This window comes from Budorcas taxicolor, chromosome 17 (assembly GCF_023091745.1).
Source record: "Budorcas taxicolor isolate Tak-1 chromosome 17, Takin1.1, whole genome shotgun sequence".
NCBI lineage: Eukaryota > Metazoa > Chordata > Mammalia > Artiodactyla > Bovidae > Budorcas > Budorcas taxicolor.
The window spans coordinates 18,914,808-18,941,406 of NC_068926.1; the positions used below are offsets into that span (position 1 = coordinate 18,914,808).

At 39.4% G+C, this 26,599-nt stretch overlaps 1 protein-coding gene across 4 annotated transcripts in view; it reads left to right on the forward strand.

Annotated features, from left to right (window-relative positions):
* The first annotated feature begins 1,109 nt into the window (after positions 1 to 1,109).
* The window catches only part of ELF2 (E74 like ETS transcription factor 2), a 98,275-nt gene continuing 72,785 nt past the window's right edge, over positions 1,110 to 26,599 (forward strand). For all 4 annotated transcript variants that reach the window (XM_052654356.1, XM_052654358.1, XM_052654357.1 and 1 more), the window contains exons 1-2: positions 1,110 to 1,218; positions 26,133 to 26,221. The gene's annotated coding sequence lies outside the window, so the exon portion shown is untranslated. The remainder of the gene's footprint in view (positions 1,219 to 26,132; positions 26,222 to 26,599) is intronic.

The window sequence follows — 26,599 nt, forward strand, 5'->3', positions numbered from 1 at the left end:
GGACGGCCCGCCGCGCTCCGCAGCTGCGCGCTGAGCCCCGCCGCCCGCCCGTCAGCAAACGCGAGCACCAACCGTCGCGCGGCCCGGCCGTTGGGCGGGTGGTAATTTCTGGGAATGGGGCGGGGTCCGCGGGGTACAAGGCCGGGCGTTGCAGGCTAGCGGGAGGAGGAGGAGCGGGCTGCGCGGAGGGGCGCGGGCAGGGAGAGGCGTGGCTCCACGAGCGTCACGGGCCGGGGAGGCACCCGGGGCGGGGCCGGTGGCGCACTCCTGCCCGCCCGCGCCCCCGCCTTCCACTTAGTCCCGGCTTCGGAGTGGAGATGCGAGAGACTCGGGCTAGGAGTTTCCACAACCTCCAGCCCTCAGTGACTGTCAGGCTGCCCGAGGGCCGAGCAGTCCCTGGAGGAGACGGGAGGGAGTCCAGAGCTTGGGGATGGGGTGACAGCCCGGGCCCGCGGGGGCCCTCCGAGAGGGGCAAGGGTGTATGAGTGCGGTCTGGGCCGGCGGCCGCTGCAGGTGCACGCGCGGCCCCGCTGCCCCCCACGCGCCAGCCCGCGTTTGGGAGCCCCCGCGCCAGTCCCGGGCCCGGGTCGGAGTCGGGAACATGCTGGCGAAGCGCCGAGCAGGAAGCGGGACAAGTGGCGAGAGTCTTTACCTGAGAAGGCGGGTTTTGGAGAAGTTGGGGGGCTACAGGGCGGGCGAGATTCGAGACGGCCACGGAAGCATGTTGGGCGGGCTGGTGCGGGCCGAGGGCGGCGAGGCCCCGCGGGGTATAAATAGCCGGCCCGGGTTTGACAGGCGCGGCGGTGACTGGCGGTGCCGCCGTACCCCCCTCCCCGCCGCCGCGTGGGGAGGGGAGGAGCGCTCGGAGCGGGCGGGGTGGGGGAGGCGGACTCGGGTGTCCTGGTGGCGGCGGCAGGAGGCCGAGGGGGAGGAGCCGAGGCGGGGGGTGGAGGGCGGGGGCCACCATTGCTCCCCGCGCCGGGCTCAGTGTCGCCGCCGTCGCCTCGGCGGTTGGGGGGTCGGTGGGGCGGCGCGGACGGGGGGCTCTGCGCGGGGCGGCGCGCCGCTGTTTTGTCTCCTCCTCTCCCAGTGGAGCGGCTCGGGCAGCCGGGGAGGCCCCGGCTCCCTCCGGACGCCTGGCCAACGGCGGCGGCTACTCCGCGGCCCTGCCGGGAGGGAGGGCGACGCGGCGGTCTTCCCGGGCGACGCGGAGAGCAGGTAAGAGCGCGGGCCGCCGAGGCTGGTGGGAGGCAGGGAGGGCGGAGGGTGCGGCGAGAAAGCCTTGCCGTCCCGAGTGCCACCGCCTCCCTCCGCGCCCCCGCTCGGCGCCTGTGTTGTTTGCTCCGGGGTTAGCGGAGGGTTTTCCGGAGGCTGTGGCGGTGACACCGGCCGGGAGCTGGGAAAGGGGGCTGAGTGCCCGGGGGCAACGGTCGGGGAGCTGGACTTGGAGAAAGGGGAAGGCGCGCGGCGCGCCGCCCGCGAGGAGCGCGGGGCGCGGAGCGGGGCTCAGGGAAGAGGTTACAGACCCCGGCGGGGGGGATGGGCCGCGCGCAGCTGGTCTCGCTGTGTTTACATCGCCGCGCGAGTCACCTCTGCCGAGAAGCGGACTGAACTGACCCGCCTTAGCCCGCGAGGAGGCCAGGGCGGGGGTCCGGCCCTAGAGGAAACGCGTCCTGGGAGGGTCGGGTAAGGCGGGAGGCGGCGGCCGGCGCCGGGGCAGGGCGGCGAGCCCGGGGCGGGACCTGGGCGGCTGCGGCCGCGTGGGGTGGCGTGGACGGCTAGAGAGCAGTTTCCTCCGCCGTCGGGCCTCCTAGCCGCCTCTTACCTTTCCTGCTCTCTGCTGCTAGCTGGCACGGCAGGTTGTACGCGGTCATTCTTTTATTCTCTCACTCCACACCGGCCCCCTGCTGCCACTTCCCCCTGTTCCCGCGGGAGTGGGGAGGCTGGGCTCTGACAGGAATCTGTTTTTTAAACAAAACAAAAACGGGCTCTGTAACATGCGCGTCCAGTGACCGCCTTATGGAGCCTCTCTTCGCGAAGCTGGCCCTCCGGGACCATGTTCCTGGGTATTGGAGGGTGGGGTGGAGGGACGCGGCAGGAGGACGGTGAAGGCTTGGCTAGGGCTGGAACTGACTGCCTGAGCAGCTTTGCGAGCTGGCAGCCGAGTCCCCTCTCTACTTGGGCATTTTTATTCCATGTCAGTAGAGGACAGAGAAAATACCCCATTACCCCGAGAGTAATCTAGATTGAACAGTTTCTAACGTTCCTCATGTGCCGGCATCCTGGGCTCTTTTTTTTGTAGGAGCTAGCTACGCTGCAGAATAGCCTTTAAGTTCATCGTACTTCATGAAAGAAGAAAGAGGCGAACACTTTATTGTACAACTATGAATTTCACCCCCCTATCTTGTGTTCATCAACATTTATTTCAACTGTATGGTTTAAATTTTAATCCGCTGATGATAGAAGAGTAATCTGGTGTTTAGTAATCAGATTTGCCTTTCTTTTTAACTGTGAGTCTGTACCGTGAAGTAAATTATGCACTTTGTCTAGTGCTGTGGTCGCAGAATAGTGCCAGCATGCACAGAATAATGTCTACTTTACCAAGATAGGATTGGATATTTGAGTTTCAGAATTTCTTCTTTTCTTCAGAAGGTAGAATGACTTTATATAAGGCTGGAAGCTAATTACATTTAAAGGGGTTTAGGAGTAAGGTTTAAATATAATAGTTTACAAAGTGAGTTTATATGAGTATTACTGAGATACCTTCTAAAAACATGAAGTAGAAAATTCATATATCTTGGGCATTTGAAATTGGACAATTTAATGTCAGTATTTTTTTAAACTTAGTGACTTGAACTAATTGCTTTGATAAATCATTACTTTTCATTTCAGACATATATATACTCATTTACAAAATAATCACAGTAGGTTGGAAAGAATTTGTAACTTTGAGATTTTTCTATCCCGAGTATATAGATTGAAACTATGGCTGTGGTAGGCCCTTTCAGTGTTGATGGCTTTACCCGCTCACAGATTGTACACCAAGGTTTATTGTCGTTGATGATGATAACAGCTTTATTGAGATATAATTAACTTACCATTCAATTCACCAATTTAAAGTGTACAGTTCAGTGGTTTTTAATATATTCACAGAGTTGTGAAACTATCACCATAATCAATTTTAAAACATTTTCATTATCCCCAAAAAGGAACCTCATACCCATCAACTGTTACTCTCCATTTTCCTCCAAAACCCTCAGTCTTAGGCAAGCACTAATTACTTTCTGTCTCTATTCTGGACAAATGGCATAAATGGAATCTTACAATGTGTAATCTTTCATAACTGCTTTCTTTAACTTAGCATAATGCTTTCAGAGTTCATTCATGTTGTAGCATGTGTCATTTCATTTCATTTTTATTGCTGAGTAATATTCCATTGTATGGATGGATATACCACATATTATTTATCCATTGATTAGTTGATGAACATTAGAGTTTCTACTTTTTAGCTATTACAAGTAATGCTGCAGTGCACATTTTTGTACAAGTTTTTGTGTGGATATGTTTTCATTTCTTCTGAGTATATACAGTTTTTTTTAAAATTAGTTTTTTGAGTTATTTAATACCCCAGATTAATTCTGGATGCAAAATTTAATAATTTGTTAGTAAATATATTGAGTTGTTAAATTATCACCACAAGCCAATTTTAGAACATTTTATTACTTCTAAAAGTTGTTTCTAGTCTTTTTGCAGTTAACCCTTATTCTCACTCCTGGCCCCAGTTCACTACTGATCTGTATTTTGTTTCTATAGATTTTCCTTTTCTGGATATTTCATATAAATGGAAACATAGAATATGTAGTCTTTTTCATCTGGCTTCTTAACATGTTTTGAGGATTCATCCATATTGTAGCATGCATCAATATTTTGTTTTCTTTTTATTGCTGAATAGTATTTTGATGTATGGATATACCATATTTTGTTTATCAGTTGACCAGTTGATGGGCATTTGGATTGTTTCCAGTTTTTGACTGTTAAAAATTATGAAGCTTGAAAGTTTAAGTCTTTAGTGTGGTTTCATTCTCTTGGATAGATGCCTAGGAATAGAATTTCTGGGTCATCTAACTTTTTGAGAAACTGCCAAACTGTTTTTGAAAGTGGCCTTACATTTTATATTCCTATCAGCAGTGTACAAGGGTTAAAATTTTTTCACAACTTTGCCAACACTTGTTATTGTCCTTTTTGTTACAGCCATTGTACTATGAAATTAACTCTTTGTGATTTTAAGTAGCATTTTTCCTAAAGATGCAAGGTGTTAAGCATTTTTTCATATGGTATTCATATATCCATTTAGGTGGAAAAAGCCATTCAGATCTTTTGCCCATTGTTGTATTATTCTTGACTTGAAAGAGTTTTTAATAACATTCTGGATGCAAGTCCTTTCTTAGATACATGATTTACAAATATTTTCTCCTAGTCTGTGGCTATTCTCTCTTTCTCTGTTTTTTAATTGGAGTCTTTTGGAGCACCAAAGTTTTAATTTCCCAGTTTTTCTTTTGTAGATCATGCTTTTGTTGTTTTAAGAATTCTACCTCATCCAAGAGCTTAAGGATTTCTTTTTTGTTTTCTTTTAGATATTTTATAGATTTTGCTCTTAGATTTATGATCTATTTTGAGTTAATTTTTGAGTATGGTACGAAATAAGGGTCTAAATTCACCTGTTGTATATGGGAAGATCCCCTGGAGGAGGAAATGGCAATGCACTCCAATATTCTTGCCTGGAGAATCCTATGGACCAGAGGAATCTGGTGGGCTATGGTCCATAGGGTCACAAAGAGGTGGACATGACTGAAGTGACTTAGCATGCACATAATGGGTTGTCTTAACACCGTTCATTGAAAAGATTGTCATTTCTCCATTGCTTGTAAATGTAAAGATTTCATTTTGGACTTGCAGTTCTGTTTATCTGTATGTCTGTCCTTGTGCTAGTACCACTCTGTCTCTTTTGCTGGGCTTTATGGTAGTTTATGAAACCAAGTAGTGTAAATCCTTAAATTCTGTTATTTTAAAAAAATTGTGGCTATTCTGGGTTACATGTAAAATTTGAAAAATTGACTTGTCATTGTCTGCAAAAAAGTGTTTTGGAATTTTGATGGGGAATGCATTGAATCCGTATCAGATTGGGATGAATTGCTGCCTTATAATAATTTTTAAATACAGGAACATGAAATTTTCTTTTTATTTATTGATCTTTAATTTTTCTAAGTTATGTTTTAAAATCTTCAGTGTACAAATCTTTTACTTAAAAAAATTATTGTGGTAAGAAACTTAACATGAGATCTATTCTCTTGATTTAACAAAATTTATATTTAATTTTGGCTATGCTGGATTTTTGTTCTTGCTTGGACTTTTCTCCAGTTGAAGCGAGTGGGGCCTACTCTCGTTACAGTGCTTGGACTTCCCACTGCCGTGGCCTCTCGTTGCTTTAGGCACAAGCTGTAGGAAGCATGGGCTTTAGTAGTTTTGGTTCCTCGGCTCTATAGCACTGGCTCAGTAGTTGTGGCCCCTCAACTTAGTTGATCCGCAGCATGTGGCATCTTCCTGGACCAGGGATCTGGTGTTCCCCGACCAGGGTGTCTTCTGCATTGGCAGGTGGATTCTTGAACACTGAGCTACCAGGGAATCCTTTCTTTATTTTTTAAAAATACAGTACACTGTTGCTAACTGTGACGAAATGTTGTATAACAGATTTCTTTATTTGATAGAGGGTTCCTTTTTAATTCTGTTTTATTCAGAATTTTTTTTTTTAATCAGATTTTACTGAAGTTTAGCAAATGTGTTTTCTGCATCTCTTAACATGACAAACTGTTGTAGTTGCTCAAGGTGATCCTGGTTTTAGTACTGGAACTCCTGCTTCTTGGGAAACTCTTGTCTCAGACAAAACAGAACAGTTGGTCACTTTAATGTCTGAGATGATCATGTGGTTTCTGTCCTTTATTCTATTAATATAGAGTTTTATATTAATTGATTTTTAACAGTTAAACCAGCCTTGTATTCCTGGGATAAATCCCACTTGATCCTGGTATATAATTCTTATTATATGCTGCTGGATTTACTTTGCTAATGTTTATTGAACGTTTTTGTGTCTGTACTTATGGAAGATACTGGTCTGAAGTTTTCTTGTGATCTCTTTGGAATTTGTAATGTAATAATACATTTTAGTCCCAGAATAAATTGAGAATTGTTCCCTCTTCTGTTTCCTTTGAGTTTGTGAAGGATTGGTGGTATTACCTCCTTAAATATATTCATAGAATTCATCAGTGAAATATTCTGGGCCTAGATTTTCCTTTTTGGAAAATTCTTAAACTACTAATTCAGTTTCTTCACTGGACCTATTCAGATTATTTTGGTAAGTTTTGTGTTACTAGTTTTGGTAATTGTGTTTCTAGGGATGTGTCTATTTCATCTAAGCTATTTAATATTTTTGGCATGTACTTTGTAATAGTCCTATATATGCTTTTAATTTTGCAAGCATAGGAGTGATGTCTTTGTTTCATTTCTAATTTTAGTAGCATGTTTCTACTTTCTTTTTTACTTAGTCATTTTAGGAGAAGATTTGTCAGTTTCGTTTTCAAAGGAAAAACGTTTTTCTGTTTTCTACTTCACTGATTTCCATTTTAATCTTTATAATTTCGTCCCTTCTATTTGCTTAATATTTAATTTGCTTTTCTTTTTCTAGTTTCCTAAGGTAGAAGCTTAGGTTATTGATCTCCTTTTCTGATACAGGCATATAAAACTATACATTTCCTTCTAAACACTCTTAGCGACCATATGTTTTTATATGTTGTGCTTTTTAAAATTTTAATTCATACTTTCTCGTTTCTTTTGTGATATCTTCTTTGAGCCATGGTTATTTAGAAATGTATTATTTAATTTTCAGTTATTTGGGGATGCCCTAAATTTCATTATTGTTAATTTCTAGTTTAATTCCCCTGTAGTAAGAGAACATCCTTTGTATTTTTTCTCATTTTACATTTATTAAACATCTTTATGACCTAGTAGGTATTCTATTCTGAATAATGTTCTATATGCACTAGAAAAGTATTCTGCTATTGTTGGGTGGAATGTTTTATAGGTATCAGGTCAAGTTGGTTTTTTGTTGTGACTTTCTGTCTAGCTTTTCTGTTAATTATTGAGAGTGAGATATTAAAATCTATTATTATTGAAGTGTCTTTTTTTCCTTTCAGGTCTGTTAATTTTTGCTTCATATTTTTGGGACTGGTGTTAGATATGATATATGGATATAATAATACACATACATACATTTTATAGTAGTCTTTTATCTGGTGTTAGTGTGGCTGCTCCAACTCTCTTATGTTTACTGTTTGCACTGTACAGCTTTTTCTGTCTTTTTACTTTTGTTTTGAATCTAAAGTGTATCTTACAAACAGCATATAGTTAAAATGCTTATTTAAAAAAGTTAATGTGACCACTTCTGCCTTTTGATTGGAGAATTCATAATCTGTTCACATTTAATGTTATCATTGAGAGTCAGATTTATGCAGTTCTGCTAGTTATTTTCTATATGTCTCATTTCTTTTTTATTTCTTTCTTTGGCCTCTACTGCCTATTCTGGAGTTAATAGTTATCTTCCAGGCTATCATTTTAATTCCTTTGTTAGTTTTTTAACTGGATTTTTAAAAGTTATTTTCTTAGGTTGCTTTAGGGATTACAGTGTGTATCTTAATTTATCAGTTTGCTTCAGAATTGACTGATTTAATTGTAGTAAAATACAAAAACTTTGCTCTATTTTTTTTCCTGTCCTGTCAATATTGTCATACATATTAAATTTTTATGTTTTAGGAGCCCAACAATACAATTTTACAATATTTTAATGTAATTGCATGTTTTTAAAAATAGTTGAGAAGAAAACATTTAAACAGTTTTTTAAAATATCACATATTTACTGTTTATGTGTTCTTTATTTCTTTTTATGTATTGATTTATGGGCTGATTATTTCCTTTCAATCTCATGGACTTCCTTTTGGATTTCTTGTAAGGAAAGTTTGTTACTAATGAATTATCTCAGTCTTTGTTTCTTGGGCTTATTTTTATTTTGCCTTTATTTTTGAAGAGTACTTTTCCTGGATATAGAATTCTTTGCTGCATTTTTTTTTCTTTTAGCATCTTGAATATGTCATCTTCTGCTTTCTGGCCTCCATTGTTTCTGATGAGTAGTTTTTCTTTTTTGTGCTTTCAAGATTTTCTGTCCTTAGCGGTTTTACAGTGATATGTCTGGGTGTGGATCTCTTTGTGTATTTGGATTCAGAAAACTTAAATGTGGTGGTTAACATTTTTAAAACATTTGGTAAATTTTATCTATAATTTCTTCACATACTCTTTCTATTCTTTCTTCTCTCTCCTTTTTTTCTAGGACTCTCATTACATGTATGTTGGGATGCTTCATGGTATTCTTAAATCTCTGAGGATCTGTTCATTTAAAGATTTTAAAAATTATTTTCTCTTCTTCATAATTGGTGCGCTTCCTTGGTGGCTCAGATTGTAAAGAATCCGCCTGCAAGGCGGGAGACCTGGGTTTGATCCCTGGGTTGGGAATATCCCCTGGAGGAGGGCATGGCAACCCACTCCAGTATTCTTGCCTGGTGAATCCCTATCGGCCGAGGAACTTAGTACATGGCTACAGTCCATGGGATTGCAAAGAGTCGGTCACCACTGAGCAACTTTCACACGCTCACACGCATTGATATAGCTTCAAGTACATTGGCTGTTTCTTCTGCCATCTCCAATCCACTTTTGAACTCTGCTATTGAATTTAAAATTTTGGTTCTTTCTCTTTTTTTCCCCCTGCACCAAGTGGCTTTTGGGATCTTAGTTCCCCCTACCAGAGCCCTTGGCAGTGAAAGCTTTGTGTCCTAACTGCTGGATATCTAGGGAATTTCCCCAAATTTTGGTTCTTAATATTTTTCCACTCTAGAATTATTAACACTTTTTAACTCCAGGATTTCCATTTATTCTTTTTTAAAAAAATAATATCTGTATGTTTATTGAGAGTGCCTATTTTATGAGTTATAGTTGTCATACTTTCCTTTAATTTTTTTAAACATGGTTTTTTTGTTTGGAGATGAAATTAAATTTTAGGTAGAAGATGATAGCTCAGCTGTGTTAAATACTAAAATGAAGTTTATTTCTAAATTATATTCAATATTTTAATCTGTATTTCATGATATACATAAATATATTACTCATAAATGCTAAATTTCATCTGATAGTTTCTTTTTAAACATAATTAACAATTTACTTACAGTACTATTGTTTACTGATAAGTAGGATCAGTGTACAGTTTGAAAGACATGTTATTAATTCTGAAACCTTAGTTCATTCTCTGAACTGCTTATATAATGTAAATTCTACATGTTTATTTGTATTTCTTGCTGCTTAATTCTCTCACAGTAGGTGCTAATGCGTAGAAAAAAGCAGAAGAAGCTTAAGAGAGCAATATAATGTGTTAGAATGGTTATAAAATATAAAAATCTTTGTATGAGCCTGCACATTTAGTAGTATAGTATTTATTCATTTTAGTTCCTTGAGAGATTATAGTAAATAAGATAAATGTAGTACTTGTTTTCTTGGAACTTTATATTCTGTTAGAGGAGACATAGGTTAAACATATTAACAAGATAATTTTAGAGAATGATAAATACAGTGAACAAATAAAATAGGGTAAAGTGAAAGTCACTCAGTTGTGTCTGACTCTTTGCTACCCCATGGACTATGTGGTCCATGGAATTCTCCAGGCCAGAATACTGGAGTGGGTAACCTTTCCCTTCTCTAGGGGATCTTCCCAACCCACGGAGTGAACCCAGGTCTCCCATATTGCAGGCAAATTCTTTACCAACTGAGCCACAAGGGAAGCCCAAAATAGGGTAATGTGATCTCAAATAGAGAATGATGAGGCAGCAACATGGAAATGTGATATAATTTTGGTGGGAGGGGAGCCGTGAAGAAAATGTCTCTCAGAAGAGGTGGTATTTGAAGTGAGATCTGCATGATGGGTGAGGAGGATTCAGTCTGTTCATGATCTGGAAGAGCTTTGTAGCCTAGAGAATAGGAGGTGCAGAATAAGCTTGGAGTGTTAAACAAGAGCAGGGCCAGTGTGGCTGGAGTTCAGCAAGCCAGTGAAAGAGAAATTAAGGGATGAATGAGATCAGAGAGGTGGGGTGGGCTTCCGCTGGGTTATCTTTATAAAGACCATGTTAGAGTTTAGATTTTTTTCCAAGTGTGGAGGGAAAACAGTGGAAAAATATTTCAGTGACTTACATTTTTAACTCAGGAGTTAATTTACAGGCTAAAGCCTGAAGCCAACTGATGCAAAGAGCCGACTCATTAGAAAAGACCCTGGTGCTGGGAAAGATTGAAGGCAGGAGGAGAAGGGGATGACAGAGGATGAGATGGTTAGATGTCGTCACTGACTTGATGGACTTGAGTTTGAGCCAGTTCCAGGAGTTGGTGATGGACAGGGAAGCCTGGCATGGGTTGCAAAGAGGTGGACACATCTGAACTGAACTGATATGGTTTTATTCTTTTTAGCAACTCCTGAGTGTGAGTAAATTTCTGACGGGTTTTCTATAAATGACTTTAGCTTTATAAAGGATAGAAGGGAAAGTAGCTTTTCCCCTGTTTCTTCCTTGAAATTAGCTGGAAAATACAACAAAAAAATCAATATCTGTAAAGCTTTGAATTTGTAGTACAGTTGTAGCAGTGGCAAAGATTCTTGCCTAGAAGTTGGAGTTCCAGGTGGAATGGAGAAGGTGATATTTAGTCCTTCAAGTTAAAATAAGCACACATTTGTTCATAAGTAGTTCAGGCCTCAAAGTGAGAGACTGGGTGCACTTTTCTCCCTAGATACTTCTGCAGGGCCCTTTTTATTTAATACTATGAGAAAGTTTATATTTTGGTTCCAGGTATAATACATACCCATGTCTTAATTAAGATAGAAAGCCTATGCCTGAAAAGCTTTGTTTGTTACTAATACAGAGTTGCAGGCCAACGCTTCTTTCTAAAAGAAAAAACAGAAAGCTCAACCCTAGAGAGAGCAAAGAAGAACTTCTCATGCTGTCAGTTTCTCCCTAAGGCCTGCAGAACTAATATGTGAGAATTTGTGAGTTAAATAATTAATTCCCTCCTTGTACCACTCCCCCTTTTTTGGGGGGAAAAGGGAGAAACATATATGCTTATATAGACATGATATATATAATTCCCATTTAGCATATTTGAACCTTTCTGATTAGCCTATGTTATGGGCCAATAAGTAAGTAGGTAGAGAAATCTCCCAGGGTGGGGTGGGAGAGGTTCTGTGTGATTCTTTCACAGTTTTAATGTTAAAAACAGTTGTATAATAATGAGGCAGAAAAACTTAAAGAGCATAGACTCTGGATCCAGACTGCTTAGGTTGAAATTCTGACTCTCTATTTGTTTGTTGTTTGACCTTGAATAAGTTCCTTTAGAAAAAAAACAAACTCCTGGTGCTTCAGTTTCCCCAGATGTAAAATGGGGAATTATATTTGTTTTGTAGGATTGTGTAGATTTACTGGATGAATACATATAGCAAGTTTAGAATAATGCTGGCATGGAGTAAGTGCTCTATAAATGTTAACTACTATTATCCCTTCGTTGTTTGGAAGAAGAAAAAATACTCTTAAGCTAGGCTGGTTATTGACTTTCTTTTAGGATAAATTCACAGTAACAAATTCATATCCTGTTGAATCAAAATATTAAAAAGTTTATTGTAAAGAGCAGTTCTTTGCTTTCTTTTTAATCACAAAAGTGAAGAAGTTGGCAAAGGCTTTAGAATGATCTGTACTAGGGTCTCTCCTTCCCAGTTTGCTTTGCTGAATAGAGCCTAAGTAGATTTGAGGTTTCTTCATGACTGGCAATCTGCCATACATTCAGATCACCGCTAGCTTCAGCTTCCCATAAAGCAGTTGCTTGACTACCTTAATCCAGTTGAAACAAGTCTTTTAAGCATCTCCTTTTGGATGTGCAAGAGCTAGAGTGACCAGGCTTAAGACTTTTTAAACATCTGCCCAGTGGTCATCGGATAAGCCAATGACCTTTTTTTCTTAAATTTTGCTGTGCCAGGTCTTAGATGCAGCACATGGGTGGGATCTTCGATCTTTGTTATGGTGTGTGGGATCTTGTTTCCTGACCAGGGATCCAACCCTAGCCCCCTGGTTTGGGAGCACGGAGTCTTAGCCACTGGACCGCCAGGGAAGTCCCAAGCCAGTGACTTTTGATTGTTACCCTTTCCCTAACCAAATATCCAAATACATATTCTTTTATCTGGTTCTTGCTTGATTTGGAAATGTCCTTATTCATAGACTATATGTGGCTGAACATTTATTTCCACCATTATAGTATTTCTTACGGATAGTTTGTGAAGTAAGAATAGAAATGAATATTCATTTAAGTTTAGGGTTACTGATTAATGATCAAAGCTTTGGGGACTTCCCTAGCAGTCCAGTACTTAAGGCTCCACCCTTCTACTGCTGGGGGCTCAGGTTCCATGCATACCTCTTGGTGCAGCAGGAAAAAAAATCAGACCTTCGTTGCTTATCTGCATCCTCAAGATAGGTTGGATTCTAAGATGTGCTTTATGTGATCACTTCCTCCCTTATTATGCTTATTTCCTTATTATTGTCCTGGAATTTAAGCATATGTGAAATGGTAATAGAGATTAGGAGGAAAAAATATTAAAGGAGTATAGCTAGGCAGCAGTATCAGTTTTAGCTCCAGTGGTAACTGTGGGCAGCCAAGTCAGGTTGATTTTATCTTGCTGTTTCTTTGCTCATCAGTTCTTTAAATAACTCTAATGTTTGATTATTTGGAGTATTTTTAGATGATAATTCTTTCCTAGATTTTCACCATCCTAAAATAAATTGAACAAACCAACATTTGTTAGATTACGCCCAGAAACCTGGCCATTGTAGTTCTTTGGTTGATGAGGAAACCAACCGAAACATGCAAGAAATGCATCAAAATACCTTAAACAGAACTTGGATGATGTCACAAATTACCTAAGTTCACTTCTTATCTGTGTGTGATTCTGTGTCTTTTTCTGTGTGTCAAAACTCAGGGCCATGAGTAAACGTGGATTTTAAGATATTGTTATCCGTGGTACAGGACTCTTGAAATGCAGAATTGTTTTTATGCTTGCCAAGTTATCTTACTTGATTTTCCAGCTAGCCTCTTCAATCTATTTCTTCTTCTATAAAATGAGCTCTAAGATCTCTTTCAGTAATTTAATAGTTTCTTTTATCTTGTCAATTTCTGACATCCAATTTATAATATCTAGATGACTCACCTTGCCCTAAAGTAAGTCCCATGACAGTGACCTCTTGCTGCCCAGATAATTTCCAACCCTGACTTATGGGCCCAAATATTTGTAAACTATATACTTCTTACACTTAGTTCCATTTTCAGAAGGGGATTCTTCTTTCCTTAAAAGATTCATTAGTTTACTTTTTATCCCTTTAAAATGTACTGATTTTTGTTTTAACAAATAACATTGAACATCTCAGTTTTGCATGAGGAGCAGTTAGGTTTTAGGTATAATCATCTATTCTGTTACTGCTTTATTCTTAACATGAAGCTTTGGCAGTATGATACAACTCTGATTAATGCTGTCAAAGAGATAATAATAAGGTCACATTCATTCAGTATTCGTAGTGTGCCAGGTACTTTATATAAAGGCTTAAAAGAACTGAACACACTGACTTCCTAGAATTGTTTCACGATCTTTTTATGGATGAGAATATTGAAATATAAAGAGAGAAATAACTGTCCAAGGTGACATAGAGGTGAGGCCAACAGTATAAATTCTTGTTGAGTACCTACTGTATTCTGGGAATACAGTGGCCAACAGGCTCTTAAGTTGCACATACTCTTAAACATAAAGGATTCTGTTAAAATAGTCATCATTAATATGGGGATAATTATTCCTATTTCATATAGTTATTATAAGAATGAAAGACATGCATAAAAATGTGTGATTTAGTAACAAAGAAATAAAAAAAAACATATTGATACTGTTGAGCCTGTCATTATATTAGTATTATAAACTACATATGTAATTTCCATCAGACTTGGTAGATAATTAAAAAAATAGAACAATGAAATATGAATCAAAACTATTTTAGGAATTGAGTTCCAAATTTAAAAGAATTAATTTTACCAATAAAATGGCAAAGAACAGTTAAGGGTTTTTTGGGGGGGAACTAGTTGTGAGTTAAACTGCACATAAGTTTAGATTATCAAGCTGCAGTTTTTTTTATGATGATGATAATGTTAATACTGTATAAGAATGTCTCTTTAATGGGTTAAATTCAAATTTGTAGCATTGTCCTCTCCTTTTAAAGTCTAGTTTACTGACGTTTAGTTACATGTAGTGATATTCATCCTTATATTTCCATGGTTTTGACAGATATTTGTATCATTATGTAGTCACCACCACAGTAAAGATGTGAACAGTGCTATCACCCCCAAAAGTTCGTTGTGCCCTTTAAGATCAACTCTTTCCCACTGATCTGTTTTCTGTTCCTATAGGACCTTTTCTTGCGTGTCATATAGATGAAATTGCCCTTCCTCTTACTGACCTGTTAGGCTGTTTAGATATAGTTGCTGCACTAGCAAGTAAGATAACTGTGATACTCTGCTGCTACAACTTTGTTACAAATTAGGGATTGCTTTAAGAAGCAACTAAATCAGAAAAAAGTGAGACAGCCTGTTGGAAAATTGGAAAAAGAAGTTTGCCAATGGTTTAGTATTAATAAATGTTATTTAGTTTACCCAACATATTTAAAAGGAATCAATTCATGTGAATGGACTTCACATTTTATTTATTTATTTATTTTTGACTTCACATTTTAGATGTTGTCATTATTGTCAGGTACTCAGTCATGTCTGACTCTGTGCCCCATGCTGAACTGCAGCATGCCAGCCTTCCCTGTCCTTCACCATCTCCTGGAGTTTGCTCAGACTCATATCCATTGAGTCACTGATGCCATCCAACCATCTTATCCTTTCTCACTCCCTTCTCCTCCTATACTGTAGATGGGAAACTAATAAAATCAGTTTTAAACCTCTCCTTTGACAAACCTCAGTTATACAAAATTCAGTTTGTTCGCTCAGTCGTGTCCAACTCTGCAACCCCATGGACTGCAGCACACCAGGCCTCCCTGTCCATCAGCAACTCCTGGAACTTACTTACTCAAACTCATGTCCATTGAGTCAGTGATGGCATCCAGCCATCTCATGCTCTGTCGTTCCCTTCTGCTTCAATCTTTCCCAGCATCAGGGCCTTTTCAAATGAGTCAGTTCTTTGCATCAGGTGGCCAAATGTTGGAGCTTTAGCTTCAGCATCTGTCCTTCTAATGAATATTCAGGACTGATTTCCTTTATGATTGACTGCTTTGATCTCCTTGCAGTCCAAGGGACTCTGAAGAGTCTTCTCCAACACTGCGGTCCAAACCATCCATTCTTCGGTGCTCAACTAACTTTATAGTCCAGCTCTCACATCCATACATGACTACTGGAAAAACCACAGCTTAGATGGACCTTTATTGGCAAAGTAATGTCTCTGCTTTTTAATGAGCTGTCTAGGTTGGTCATAGCTTTTCTTCCAAGGAGCAAGCGTCTTTTAATTTCATGGCTGCAGTCACCATCTGCAGTGATTTTGGAGCCCAAGAAAATAAAGTCTGTCACTGTTTGCATTGTTTCCCCATCTATTTGCCATGAAGTAATGGGACCAGATTCCATGATCTTAGTTTTTTGAATGCTGAGTTTTAAGCCAGCTTTTTCATTTTCTTCTTTCACTTTCATCAAGAGGCTCTTCAGTGGTGTCATCTGCATATCTGAGATTATTGATATTTCTCCCGCAATCTTGATTCCAGCTTGTGCTTCATCAGTTTGTCCACAATTAGATAAATCATCCATGATTCATAACACGGAATCATTTATCCAGTTGTTGTTTATTGTGATCACACATGAGTCCATCATTCAGATGAGAACTAGAACTTTTTTTTTTCTTTTTGGTCACACTGGTGTGGGTAGCTGTTCCCTTCTCCAAGGAATGTTCCCAACCCAGAGATTGAGCCTTGCAGGAGGGATCTTAGTTCCCTGACCAGAAATTGAATTTGAGCCCCAGCAGTGAAGGCCAAATCCTAACCACTGGGACTGCCAGGGAATTCCTGAGAATTAGAACTTTGACAAGAATTTACATAACATTTATCTGTGTGTGCCTTAATATATTTAAAAATCTTTAATAGATTTTGGTTGTGTATATTTCTTATTAATTAGTAGGAATTCTCCTTTCCCCCCATTTTGGAGGGAGGGGAATTGCTTTACCTAGTCTCTTGTCTTTCAGTTTTGTTTTTGGATTCGGTTAAGAATTTTTTAAAAACATTTGTGTAGTCATGTTTAGTAATTCTTTGTTTCTTGCTTTCCATGTGTTTAGTAATTTTTCCTTAAATGTGAATTCATAAAGATGTTCTCTATTTCCTTCTAATTTGAAAAAAAATTATATATTTAGGTCTTTAGTGTACTTGTAATTTATTTCGTGAGTGGTGAGAGGTGGTAATTTAATTTTTGTCTTGTATGGATAATCACTTGCCCCAGCATCATTTAATAGTCTTTTTTCTTTCCCCATTGATTTTAACACTGCCTCTTTGTACATTGTTTCCAATATGCATGTGTCTTTTTCTGACCTCTATATTCTGTTACATTGTTATATTTGGTTATGTCTACACCACTACTTACTGTCTGATTACTAGACTAGAATCCTAGGACAGTTCTTTTCCAGGGGCTTTGTTCACTTTTGCCAGTTTCTCTTGTGTATACTTTCCCCCTCTTAACTATCTTTGCAAGTTTTTTGTGAAACCCTCTTGGGATTTTTGACTGGAAATATATTGAATTTGTTGGGCTTCCCTGGTAGCTCAGCTGGTAAAGAATCCGCCTGCAATGCAGGAGATCCTGGTTCCATTCGTGGGTTGGGAAGATCCGCTGGAAGGAATAGACTACCCACTCCAGTATTCTTGGGCTTTCCTGGTGGCTCAGATGGTAAAGAATCTGCCTGCAATGCAGGAGACCTGGGTTTGACCTCTGAGTTGGGAACATTCACTGGAGAAGGGAACAGCTACACACTCCAGTATTCTGGCCTGGAGAATTCCATGGACTATATATATAGTCCCTGGGGTCGCAAAGAGTCAGACATGACGGAGCGATTTTCACATATTGAATTTATTAGATGAATTTGTTGAGCATTGATATCTTTAAGATATTGAGCTTACCTATCCAAGACTGCCAGGGAATTCCCAAGACTTCTTTAATCTCTTTCAGTAGATTTGTTTATTTTCTCCATAGAGGTCTTTGTTAGGTTGAGTCTTAGATATCTTTGTGCAGCTGGTGGGATTTTAGTTCCTGGACCAGAGATTGAACCCAGGATGTGGCAGTGAAAGCACTGATTCCTAACTGCTGAAATTCCATAACTGCCAGTGAATTCTAAGTCTTAGGTATCTTATATTTTTGTAGTTATTGTAAATTATATCCTTTTTAAAAATTACATTTGCTGTTTGTTGCTGGTTTATAGAAAAGACACTTGATTTTTATATATTGATCTGTATCCACACAAATTGCAAACCCTCTTCTAATATCCAAAGGTTCTTTTGGATTTTCTACAGTATGTAGAGAGTTTTATTGTTTAGAAACAATGATAGCTTCATTTTCTCCTTTCCATTTCTTACGCCTTTTAATTTTTCCTTATCAAACTCTTCTGGTCAGGATTGCTAGTGTGGTTTTGAATTGAAGTGGCAATTGTAGGTATGTTTGTTCTGTTCCCAATATTGGGGGAAAGTTTTAAATATTTTGCCATTGCGTCTTGGCAGCTTTTTTCTTTTAATTATAAAATTTTATCAAGTGATGTTTATTGTATCTACCAAGATGATGTATTAATTATTACTGCATAAGAGATTACCTGCAATGTGTGTTGATGGGGATGTGGAGAAATTAGAACCTTCATACGTACTGATGAGAATGTGAAATGATGTCATTTGGCATTTTCTCAAAATGCTAAGCATAAAGTTGCTATGTGTTCCAACAGTTCCACTCCTGGGTATATACCAAGAGAAAAGAAAACATGTCTACACAAAAACTTGTACATGAATTTTTATAGCAGCGTAATAGTTAAAAAGTAGAAACAATTTTGTACCAGTTGATGAATGGATAGAGAAAATGTGATATATCTCTGCAATGGAATCTTATTCAGCAATAAAAGAATTGAAATAGTAATACATGTTACAAATAGATGAATACTGAAAACATAGTAACTGAAAAAGTCAGTCACAAAAGTTCACATATTTAAAATTCTATTTATATGAAGTGGCCAGAAAAAGCAAATCTCTAGAGATAAAAGTAGGTTAGTCTTGCCAAGGATTAGGGGTTGGGGAAGGATGGGGAGGGACTGCTAACAGACATGAGGTTTTTTTGAGAGGGAATGCTGAAGATGTTCTAAAACTAGATTGTGGTAATTATTGCACCACTTCATTAAGGTACTATAAACTTTGGAGTTATATGTTGTAAGTTGGTGAACTGTATGGTATGTAGGTGTTAGTGTTAGTCACTCAGTTGCATCTTACTCTTGCAACCCCATGGACTGTAGCCCATCAGGCTCCTCTGTCCATGGAATTCTCCAGGCAAGAATACTGGAGTGGATAGCCATTCCCTTTTCCAGGAGATCTTCCCGACTCAGGGATCGAACCTGAGTTTCCTGCATTACAGGCAGATTCTTTACCCTCTGAGCCATTAGAAAGCCCATGATATGTGAGTTATATCTCAGTAAAACTTTTTCAAAAGGTAAGTACATATGTAGTTTTGTTAGATATTGCCAAATTTCCCTCCCAAAGTGTGCCAATTTGCATTCCCATACATTTACAGTGTATAGTACAGTTTTACCAACAGATTATCATTATACTTTAAATTTTTGCCAATCTGACAGATGAGAGAAATGGTTTTCAATTTTTAAAAAATTTGCATTTTTCTGTGAGTGAATTTGAACATCTTTTCTTATGTTTATTTATTTATTTAATTTTTTTTTACTTTACAATATTGTATTGGTTTTGCCATACATCAACATGAATCCGCCACGAGTATACACGTGTTCCCAATCCTGAACCCCCCTCTCACCTTTTCTTCTGTTTAAGGGCTGTTTTTATATCTGGTTTTGTGAATTGTGTGTTTTTCATATTTCTCTCTTTTTTTTTTGGTTCTTAATTTTCTTATTTTATTCTTGTTCAGCCATTAAGTCGACTCTTTGGGACCCCATGGACTGCAGCACGCCAGGCTTCCCTGTCCTTCACTATCTCCGAAGTTTGCTCAAACTCACGTCCATCGAGTTGGTGATGCCATTTAACCATCTCATCCTCTGTCGCCCCCTTCTCCTCTTGCCCTCAGTTTTTCCCAGCATCAGGGTGTTTTCCAGTGAGTGAGCTTTTTGCATCTGGTAGCCAAATTATTGGAGCTTCAGCTTCAGTATCAGTCCTTTCAGTGAATATTCAGGGTTGATTTCCTTTAGGATTGACTGGTTTGATCTCCTTGCTGTCCAAGGGACTTTCAAGAGTCTTCATCAGCACCACAGTTTGAAAGCATCAGTTCTTTGATGCTTCGCCTTGTTTATATGGTCCAGCTCTCACATCCATACATGACTGCTGGAAAAACCATAGCTTTGACTATATGGACCCTTGTTGGCAAACTAATGTCTCTGCTCTTTAATATACTCTCTAGATAATGTCAGCTTTTCTTCCAAGGACTAAGCTTTTAATTTCATGAAAGCAGTTACTGTCCACAGTGATTTGGAGCCAAGAAAGACAGTCTGTTGCTCTTTCCATATTTTCGCCGTCTATTTGCCATGAAGTGATAGGACCAGATGCCATGATCTTAGTTTTTTGAATGTTGAGTTTTAAGCCAGCTTTTTCATTCTCTTTCACCCTCATCAAGAAGCTCTTTAGTTCCTTTTTGCTTTCTGCCATTAGAGTGGTATCATCTGCATATCTGAAAAAGTGAAAGTGAAAGTCACTTAGTCAAGTCCAACTCTTTGCGACCCCATTGACTATACAGTCCATGGAATTCTCCAGGCCAGAATACTGGAGTGGGTAGCCTTTCCCTTCTCCAGGGTGTCTTCCCAACCTAGGGATCGAACCCAGGTCTCCCGCATTGCAGGCAGATTCATATCTGAGGTTGTTGATAAAAAAATTCTCTCTTTTAGTAGTCTTTGGTGATATAGTATCCTATTTCCAATATCATAGATTGAATTTTCCTTGTTTTTGTACTTTATATAAATAAAATCATACACATAAACTGTTTTGGGGGAGAATGTGATCTGTATTCTAAGCAATTCAATTATAGTCTGAGGTGAATTTTTTCTGAGTGATATTTAGGTTTGCTATCATTTCTCAGAGTTTTTTTAATTCGGAGAGTTCAGTTAGTATTCATTATTCAAAGATGTTTCTCTTATTGTTATGCCAACTTCCACCCCTTCCCAAGCCAAATGGGGACTCTCTAATGAATTCTCTGTTGAATCTTCCCACCCCCCAGGGCTGATTGGGTGTTCCTTTTTTAAATGTTTCCACTGTACTTTGTAGTTTCCTTACATTTACGTTAATGTAATTGCTTTAAGTTTTTCTCCTTACCATGCTCTAAGCTGTTTGAAGGATGAGTCCTAGCTTTATATTTTTGTGTTCTCGGCATAGTGCTGTATTTGGTATGTGGTTAAGTGCTTAATAAATGTTACTGAGAGAACTGGTATAGTAGAGAGAAGAAAGAGGTGATGTTATTATAGGGGAAACGTTGTCCTTGGGGGACAGGTAGAGTTTGAATAACCAAAGAAGAGGGCATTCCTTGTGAGAGAAGGGAACCAGCAAAAGGATAGGGACGGGAGTGAGCTTGGTCTGTGTAGTGAACAGTGAAGATATTTGTCTTATTGGGACATGTTTGTTTATCATTGTATTCACCACATCTTTTCTGTGTATCTGCTGCATGAAACCCCTGGTTTAGTTGGTATAAATCACAGATTTTTAAAACCTGGATACACAGGTGTTTAAACTTGGTGCTTTGAGAAAGTAGTAAGAAGATAATGTTAAGACGGTAAAGAGAAGCAAGGAGCTCTGAAGAAGGGCGTTAAGTGTTGGGCTTGATATGGTTCATCGGAGGTGGTAAGTGGATGATCTGCTGGAAACTGTTATTTTCCTGATGTTTTTGTGAGGAAGGTGTATAATGTGGATTGGGGGAAGAGAATTACAGAGAATATTAATCCCTTTGGTGATGCGGGTGCTTTAAAGCTGAGACCTGTTAAGACAGCTAGGAATAGGCCAAATGGGCAAACAGAGGAAGGATGTTGAGAGAAGAAATAGAGAGCTGTAAACAACTGTGGTATTACTATACACAATGGAGGGAGTAAAAAGGGAAGAGGAGGCTGGACAAGGGAGCATGGATTAGGTTTGTGACTTCCATACCGGAGCATATCAGAATGAACATTTCATAACTTCTGAAAAAGAGATCTAGGCCTCTTGCTTGTTACTAAATTAGTATGCTTGCAAAGATCAAAACCTCATCTTGTAGGTGATGATGAACTGTGGAAGAATTTTGAGAGGGGCTTGACATTATTCCATCTTGGGTTATCCTGCTGGTGTGGTTAGATGGACTGGAAAGGAGGGGAGATTAGAGGCCAAGAGGCAAATTCTGAGGCTCTTACAACTTCAAAAAGATGATAAGGACCTCAGCTAGGGCAGAGCATATGAGATTATAGAGAAGAGTCAAGAGTGAAAGAGGATGAGGATGATGATGCAAAAAAGAAGCCGCAGATGACTTTAGCATCTGTTTATTAGGCAACTTGTGTAGGCGATAGTGTGGTTTATGGAGCTAAGCACAGTAGGAGAGGTCATACTTTGGGGGAGGTAGCAGAGAAAAAATTTAGTTTGGGACATATTGGGTTTCTCTCACTTTTATTCATCCCACTTAATGGCTAGTCCAAGTGCTCTGATTGATTTCTCTGGAGTCATTCTTGACTCTTTCATTCACACTCGATATCCAGTTTGCTATCCAATTTTGCTTCTTTTATCTACAAAAATTTCTGAAAGCTCACTGTTGACTCACTACCGCTCGGTCCTCGTCACTGTCACTTCCCACCTGATTGTGATATTAGCTTCCGGACTGATGTGTGCTTCTGCCTTGTCCTCCTGCCTGCTCTCAGTCCAGCATCTGGTGAGTGATCCTTTTAATAATCAGGGCGTCTCTCTGCATAAAATCCTCCTTCTCCCTGGATAAAAGTCGAAGTCCTCAGAGAGGGTTTCCCTTTTCCCATCGTCCCTTTCTCTTTCCTCTCTGTCATCGTCTTCTGTCTTCCTTTTACTCACTTCACTCCAGCTCTATTGCTGATATTTGAACTACTCAGGCTTATTCCCTCTTTAAGATCTTGAATTTTTCCTTTCCTTTCACTGGGGAGCTCCCCTGAGTTCTGCCAGTCATTGGCACAGCTCATTCCTACTCCCTGAGTTTTCACTCATGTGTCACTTTTTCAGTGAATTCTTCCTTGATCACCCAGTTTGAAATTGCAACCCTCTTCCTTGCTGAATATTCTCTCCCTTTGGCTCATTTGTCTCCTTAGCCTTTATCACCATCTGCACATGTGTAATACATATTTTGCTTATTTTTTTCTCTCCACACTGGAATTTAAGATGCATAAGGATAAGGACTTGTGCTTAAAAAAAATATATTTATTGTTTATTGTGCTGGGTCTTCATTGCTGCACAGGCTTTTCTCTAGTTGCAGCAAGTGGGGGCTGCCCTCTTAGTTGTGTGCGGCTTTCTCACTGTGGTGGCTTCTCTTGTTGCAAAGCGCAGGCTCTAGGGGGCCTCAGTAGTTGCAGCGTGTGAACTCAGTAGTTGCGGCTCCCAGGGCTCTAGGGCACAGCTTCAGTAGTTGCGGCGCACAGACTTAGCTCTGTGGCTAGTGGGATCTTCCTGGATCAGGAATTGAACCCTTGTCTCCTGCATTGACAGGTGGATTCTTTACCACTCAGCTACCAGGGAAGCCCAGGACTTTTGCTTTATTCACCACTGTAACTCTAACTGAAAACTACCAGTACATAAAAGGTGCTCAATTAATATTTATTGATTGGTTGAATTAATTAATGTAGTCCTTGGGATATCCTGGAATAGATGCTTGCTGTTTAAGTTTGCAGGGAAGTATAGGCAAGAAAATATCTAGTAGACAAACTGGCACCCATAACAGGGTTTAGACTGGAAGAGAAATTTGAGTGAAGCCAGGGCAGTGTCTAGATTAGTTTAGAGAGAGTGTGAAGATCTAAAGAGGACTAGGGAGGGATGGCATCCTGGAAATACCTGCCAGGACTGACTAGAGAGTTACTCTGTCCTTAGAGTTATCCAGGCGGGAACCTTAGTCTGGACCTTGTGCTTTATTTTTTTAACACTTTATTTCTTTTATTTATTTATTTATTTTAACTTTACAATATTGTATTGGTTTTGCCATACATCAACATGAATCCGCCACGGGTGTCCACGTGTTCCCCATCCTGAATCCCGCTCCTTCCTCCTTCCCCATGCCATCCCTCTGGGTCATCCCAGTGCACCAGCCCCAAGCATCCTGTATCATGTATCGAACCTGGGCTGGCGATTAGTTTCTTACATGATAGTATACATGTTTCAATGCCATTCTCCCAAATCATCCCACCCTCTCCCTCTCCCACAGAGTCCAAAAGACTGTTCTTTACATCTGTGTCTCTTTTGCTGTCTCGCATACAGGGTCATCATTGCCATCTTTCTAAATTCCATATATATGCATTAGTATACTGTATTGGTGTTTTTCTTTCTGGGTTACTTCACTCTGTATAATCGGCTCCAGTTTCATCCATCTCATTAGAACTGATTCAAATGTATTCTTTTTAATGGCTGAGTAATAAATACTCCATTGTGTATATGTACCATAGCTTTCTTATCCATTCGTCTGCTGATGGGCATCTAGGTTGCTTCCATGTCCTGGCTATTATAAACAGTGCTGCGATGAACATTGGGATACATGTGTCTCTTTCTATTCTGGTTTCCTCGGTGTGTATGCCCAGCAGTGGGATTGCTGGGTCATAAGGCAGTTCTATTTCCAGTTTTTTAAGGAGTCTCCACACTGTTCTCTGTAGTGGCTGTACTAGTTTGCATTCCCACCAACAGTGTAAGAGGGTTCCCTTTTCTCCATACCCTCTCCAGCATTTATTGCTTGTAGACTTTTGGATTGCAGCCATTCTGACTGGCCCCTGTGCTTTAGAGGTCCTCATCTGGCCTTTTTCCAGCTATACCGCTCCTGATAGGATTAAGATTTTGAGGGACTAGTCCATCTGGAACCCATATCTAGATCAAGCTAAGAGTATTTGTATCCCCAAATTCCCGGTCCACATGGTCCTACACAGGTCTCTTCCCTGATTCTCTCCTCTTAGACTGTACCACATGTATGTATCTCTGGCCTAAGGGATGGCCAAGTGGCAGCTGTTTGCAGGCATGGAGGCAGAGGTTAGACATGTTGCTGGGATGTCCACATGTATATATATGAGGCTCCTTGTAGCATGGAGTGGAACCAAAGATGGGATGAGAAAAAGGCAGGCTGCAGGGCAGTGGGGAGTATGGTCTTCCCATTCCCCATCCTCTTCCCCCAATTGATGTTGAGTCTGAGAATGCCAAATCAGAACTTAGCCTTTTAAATTTTTATAAAAAGTATATATGTCAAGATAGTGGGATAGAATAAAATTTACTAGCTTGTTAGTTTGGTTTATAGCTTTAAAATATTTAGGCACATGGTATATGGGCTTACATTTGTACTCTTAAAGCTCCTTGAAAACTAGGGGTGGGTCTGCAACAGGAAATTGAAAAAGAGTATCTGGAGAGGGAGAAGATAAATTCAAGATAGTTTGAAGGAGGGAATGAAAAACAGTGTCAGATGTTTCAAAGACATTAAGTCCTATGAAGACAGAAATGTATCCTTTGGATTTGATAACCAGAATTTAATAAAAATTTCACTTGGTGGTGATGGATACTAAACTTCTGTAGAAGGAACACCTGAGAAATCAGAAAGTGGAGGCACAGTTTAAATGATTTTTTTCTTTTAAAGTAGAACTGTATCTGAGAAAGGAAGGAACTAGAGGGCTATGCAGGGTCATGGAGGAGTCATGTTTACGATGAAAGGGTTTTGACTTTTCTGGCGGTCCAGTGGTTAAGACTCCATGCTTTTACTATAGGGGCATGGATTAGATTCCTGGTGGGAGAATTAGGATCCCATATGTTGTGTGGCATGGCCAAGAAATTAAAAAAAAATAAAGATGAGAGAGTCTTATAAATCTTTGGATGTTGAGGAAAGGAAGCCAGTGTTAAGAAAGAGAAAAATAAGGAAAAAGAAGGAATAATTGATGGAATAAGGCCTAAAATCCAGTGCATCGGTCAGTAGATCAGCTTTAAAAAGCGGAAGGGCTATTTGAGGAGGCTTGGAGTGTTTGGATTTGTGTGAATGCTAACTTTTGAAGAGTGAGCAAAAAAGTGAATGGCAGGAAAGTTTAACAGGCAATAATATATTAATGTTGTTCAATGGCAGTTTTCTGGGTTAGTCTTTTTTAATTTAAAAATTCGTTTAAATTATTTTTTATTGAAATTAGTCTTTTTAAACTTGATTTAATACTCCTGGAGTTCTGGAGTTATACTTGCAGCCATGTGTTAAAATCCTTCTATTGGCTGATTGAAATATAGCCCATAATGTGGGGTATAGGCTGTGTATGTGGGAATCTGTTGTTATTCAATAATTGTCATTTGGTGATGACTTAAAACTTTAAGTCTGATAAAAAACTTTTGATTCTTCAGTAGTTTAGAAATAATTTATTACGTTCATTATAAAATGTGTGCCGTCAGGCTTGGAGATGATTTGTTGTAGTAAGTACATATTGTCTGAATCACATCTATTTTGAGTAAAATGTTTTAAATAGAATTATATTAATACTGTATTTTTTCCCCCACTAGTAGTTCCAGGGAACTGCTGGTTTATATTCTAACTCTTGCCAAATTGTGAAACTAAGTGAAGGATGCTTAGACTACTTAACATTCAAATTGTAAGTAAAATTTATTTCTGCTTTTATTATCTGTATGATTAGAAAACAGAAATTGAAAATAATTGTTACCTTATGTGATAATAGTGAGATTCAGTGTGATGAGATTGAGGATTTTTCTTAGTTTTTATTCTTAAGATACAAATATTTCCTATCCCATTTTCTGTTAAGATCAGAAAGACAAATAGTACTGAATGGGTCTTAGGTAGTGAGGTGAAATTTCTGCTTTTTTTCAGGAATTTTCTATTTGTTGTAGAAGTTTAGGGAAATTCTGTATTATTTTCTTTTCATATTTAATATAGGACATGTTATTAATGGAATGATTAATTAGAAATGATTATTTTCTCTTTAAATATGCTTAGTTTTTCTGTACTCTTAAAT